Below are 5,108 nucleotides of genomic sequence, written 5' to 3'. Positions count from 1 at the left end.
CTCATTCTCGGTCGTCCCCTTCTACTCCTGCCCCCTATCCCTCCCAGCATCAGTCTTTTCCAATGAGTCAACTCTTTACATGAGGTGGCCAAAGTACTGGAGCTTCAGCTTCAGCATCAGTCCTTCCAAAAACACCTAGGACTGATCGCGTTTAGAATGGACTGGTTGGATCTCCTTGCAGTCCAAAGAACTCTCAAGAGTCTTCTCCAACACCACAGTTCAAAAGCATCAATTCTTCAGCACTCAGCCTTCTTCACTGTCCAACTCTCACATCCATACATGACTACTGGAAAAACCATAGCCTTGACTAGATAGACCTTTGTTGGCAAAGTAATGTCTCTGCTTTTGAATATGTTATCTAGGTTGGTCATAACTTTCCTTCCAAGGAGTAAGCGTCTTTTAATTTCATGACTGCAATCACCATATGCAGTGATTTTGGAGGCCCAAAAAATAAAGTCTGACACTGTTTCCACTGTTTCCCCATCTATTTGCCATGAAGTGATGGGACCAGATGCCATGGTCTTAGTTTTCTGAATGTTGAGCTTTAAGCCAACCTTTTCACTCTCCGCTTTCACTTTCATCAAGAGGCTTTTTAGTTCTTCTTCACTTTCTGCCATAAAGGTGGTGTCATCTGCATATCTGAGGTTATTGATATTTCTCCCAGCAGTCTTGATTCCAGCTTGTGCTTCTTCCAGCCCAACATTTCTCATGATGTACTCTGCATAGAAGTTAAATAAGCAGGGTGACAATATACAGCCTTGACGTACTCCTTTTCCTATTTGGAACCAGTCTGTTGTTCCATGTCCAGTTCTAACTGTTCCTTCCTGACCTGCATATAGGTTTCTCAAGAGGCAGGTCAGGTGGTCTGGTATTCCCATCTCTTTCAGAATTTTCCACAGTTTCTTGTGATCCACACAGTCAAATGCTTTGGCAAAGCTTTCATAGTCATTTCTAAAAAGCATCACTTCATAGTTTTCTGTCACCAGTGGTTCTCTAATATACTTGTAGAAGGAGGGCACAGAAAACCAAGAATAAAAATAGCTAAGCTCTCCACAATTGGGCTTCCTGCTTTCTTTCCCTGTTCAAAGAAAAGAGGAGACACCATCTTGCCATAGAAGCTTCACAGACAACTGGGTCTCTCCAGTGACAGTCGGCATTTGATGCCCCATATCTCTTGGTTCTTCTTGTTCCAATGATCGGCCTGGCGATGGTGGTGAAATGGGAGCAATTAATCTATAGATGAGGGAGGGCTTTCTTTAACAGTTGAAGCATACCTTCTGGTACGATTCCAAAGACTTGTAGTGTTTTTAATGTGGGAATTTCTCCAAGTTCAAGTAAAGTTTCAGATATTATGTCATAGCACCGGCTGAGTGATAGGTGTTGGAGGTAGTTGAGTTGGTTAAATTCTTGAAAACAGTCATTTTTCAGCATGATGCTAACACTTAAGTCTAGGTGGACAAGATTGGGACATCTTCCAACTAAGGTAGAGACGTCTGATCTCTGCAGATTCTTTTGGTACCTGCTGAGATTCAGCTGGGTGATGGTCTCTGACACATGTGCAACAGCCACCTGTACATGCTTTTCAGTGAAATCATAGCACCAAGAGAGGTTCAGTTCATCCAGTCTGGAAGAGCTGCTCAGCAAAGTCTTCAGGGCAGATTCAGAGAATCCAGAACTCCCAGAAAGGTTTAGTCACAGTAAATTTGTGTTCTGAGCAAGATTATCAACAATGGGATCTGAAAGTTGGAGGCCTTCCAGGCTGAGATTCTGCAAATTGGAACAGTGAGACAGAAGGCCATGCAAGGTGGACACATGGATCACAGAGTTCAACAGGTCCAGGTGTTGTAGAAGAAAAGGGCTGAAATGTTCAACTAACAGTTGTTCCATAAATGATCGTGGATAGCGGAAGGCAACTACCCCTCCGGACAAGAGCCGACCAACCACATCTGGGTAGAGGTTTCCAAAAGATGCTCAAATTCCCAAACACAGTCTAACCTTTCCATACACCTCTCATTGGGTGGTCTTTGAATTCTTAGGAAGTTGACTTCTGAATGTGTCATTTAAATTATCTTGGTTTCATTTGTCATTATTATCCTACATTCCTTTTTTTTTTTTTTTAGAACCAGGAACTCATCCTGAGGATTGATCCTGGAACTGTCTTAAACAACAGTAGAGGGATCTGAATAATCTCTTCTTTTAACTTCAGAGTGTTATTAAAAATAAATGAATATCCTATGCAAATAAATTTGAATATGCTAGGAACAAAATAGGTGAAGATAATTGGAAACTCTGAAGTGTCATGTCTTTTGTTAGTACTCCCATATCACGTTCTCATGAAACCTATTGGAATAAGATCAATAAGATAACAGTAAAGTATTCAATATGGAATATTAGGTTTTTTGTGTAAAAGTATATCATCTGCAAGTAGAGTCAGATTTCTTTCTTTCTTTTCTGTTCTGTGTGTGTGTGTGTGTGTGTGTGTGTGTTGCCTTTTATTCACGTTTTCATTCCTTATGCCACTTAGAACTTCCAGCACTATGTTGAATGAGGGTGGTGAGAGTAGACATTCCTGCCTTGTTCCCAATATTGGAAGAAAGTACTCACTTGTCTTCACTATTAAGAATAGCAATAGCTGTATTTTTTTAGATCAGTTGAGGAATTTCTGTTCTATTTGTACTTTTCTGAGAGCTTTTATCATAAATGAGTATTAAACTTTGTCAACATTTTTTCTGGACTGAATATGATGCCGCAGTTTTTCCTCTTTAGCCTGTTAATATAGTGAATTATACTGATTGATTTCAAAATATTGAACTAGACTAGTATCCCAGGATACTTGGTCATGGTATATAATATTTTTATGTTTTGCTTACTTATATTTGCTAAGATTTTAAAGATTATTATGTCTTTATTTAGGAGAGCTATTGATTTTTTTTTCTTTCCTTTTTTCATTGGGGAGTAATGGGCAAGAGAAGGCAGGTACATCCTTTGGTTTTGGAATCAGTGAACCAAACTTCATAAAATGAATAGAGAAGTATGCCCTTCTCTTCTGTTTTCTAAAAGAGATTAGAGAATTAGTATTAATTCTTCTTTAATGTTTGTAGGATTTTACACTGAAAATATCTGGACCTTGAAACTTCTTTTCTAAAAGTGTTAAAATTACAAATTAAATTTTCTTAGTACTTATTATGCAGAGTACATCTTGAGAAATGCTGGACTGGAAGAAGCACAAGCTGTAATCAAGATTGCTGGGAAAAATATCAATAACCTCAGATATGCAGATGGCACCACCCTTATGGCAGAAAGTGAAGAGGAACTGAAGAGCCTCTTGATGAAAGTGAAAGAGGAGAGTGAAAAAGTTGGCTTAAAGCTCAACATTCAGAAAACAAAGATCATGGCATCTGGTCCCAACACTTCATGGGAAATAGATGGGGAAACAGTGGAAACAGTGGCAGACTTTATTTTGGGGGGCTCCAAAATCACTGCAGATAGTGATTGCAGCCATGAAATTAAAGATGCTTACTCCTTGGAAGGAAAGTTATGACCAACCTAGATAGCATATTCAAAAGCAGAGACATTACTTTGCCAACAAAGGTCCATCTAGTCAAGGCTATGGTTTTTCCAGTAGTCATGTATGGATGTGAGAGTTGGATTGTGAAGAAAGCTGAGCACCAAAGAAATGATGCTTTTGAACTGCGGTGTTGGAGAAGAGTCTTGAGAGTCTTTTGGACTGCAAGGAGATCCAACCAGTCCATTCTGAAGGAGATCAGCCCTGGGATTTCTTTGGAAGGAATGATGCTAAAGCTGAAACTCCAGTACTTTGGCCACTTCATGCGAAGAGTTGACTCATTGGAAAAGACTGATGCTGGGAGGGATTGGGGGCAGGAGGAGAAGGGGCCGACAGAGGATGAGATGGCTGGATGGCATCACCGACTCGATGGACGTGAGTTTGAGTGAACTCCGGGAGTTGGGGATGGACAGGGAGGCCTGGTGTGCTGCGATTCATGGGGTCACAAAGAGTTGGACATGACTGAGCGACTGAACTGCACTGAACGGATAGGGATATTCAGTTTCTCTAATTCATATCAGGTGAGTTGTGGTTATTTATGTTCTTTGAGGAATTAGTCTATTTTGTACATGTAAGAAGAATTATGTGCATTATGTAAATTATATAAGTAGAATTCTTTGGACCATGTCCTATGTATTGTTTTGAAGTTCACAGCATCTGTAATAATATCCCATATAATTTCTTACATTTGATGTGTATAATGTCTATCTTTTTCTTGTTAGTGTTGCTAAAGATTTATCAATTTTATTGAACTTTACAAGAACTAGCTCATAGCTTCATTGATTGTTTTTTCTACTGTGTTCCTGTTTTTAATTTAATTGATTTCTTATCTTCAGCATTTCCTTTTTCTGTTTTCATCAGATTTCTTTTGCTCTTCTTTTTCTCTATTCTTGAGGATGATGCTTAGATTGTTTATTCAGACCTTTATTCTTTTCTAATGAATGCATTTAGTGCTATAAATTTTTCTTCCCAGAGAGCACATTCGGTATGATTTCGAGTTTTAAACTTTGTTGAAGTTCATTCTATGGTTTGAGATATGGTCTGTCTTGGTATGTGTTTCATGGCATATGATTTCTACTGTTTTCTACTGTTATTGGGACTTTTTATGTTCTATAAATGTCAGTAAGATCCTGTTGATTGATAGTGTTGTTAAGCTCTTCTAAATAATTGCTGACTTTCTTTTTAGTTGTTGAAAAAGGAGTGTTGAGGTCTCCAATTATAATTGTGAATTCGTTCACTTTTTCTTTCAGTTTTCTCAGGTTTTGTTCTACATATTTTGCTGCTTAATAACATTTGATACATATGTAATTGTGATAGCTGTGGAGTGAATTGATCCTTTTATCATCATGTAATGTTCTTTTCTGTCTATGGTAATTTTCTTTGCCCACCTGCAATGTGGGAGACTTGAATTCCCTGGAGAAGGGAATGGTGGCCCACTCCAGTGTCCTTGCCTGGAGAATTCCATGGACAGAGGAGCCTGGCAGGGGCATCCCTGGGGTAACAAAGAGTTGGACATGACTGAGTGGCTTTCACTTCACTTTAT

The 5,108-nt window shown here is 39.0% G+C and overlaps 1 pseudogene; it reads right to left on the bottom strand.

The window, feature by feature from the left end:
* LOC102184525 lies at nucleotides 1,121-1,887 on the bottom strand (annotated as a pseudogene).

Source organism: Capra hircus, chromosome 8 (assembly GCF_001704415.2).
Source record: "Capra hircus breed San Clemente chromosome 8, ASM170441v1, whole genome shotgun sequence".
Lineage (NCBI taxonomy): Eukaryota > Metazoa > Chordata > Mammalia > Artiodactyla > Bovidae > Capra > Capra hircus.
Note: the sequence above shows the minus strand (reverse complement) of the source record. Positions and strands in the feature narration are given on the sequence as shown.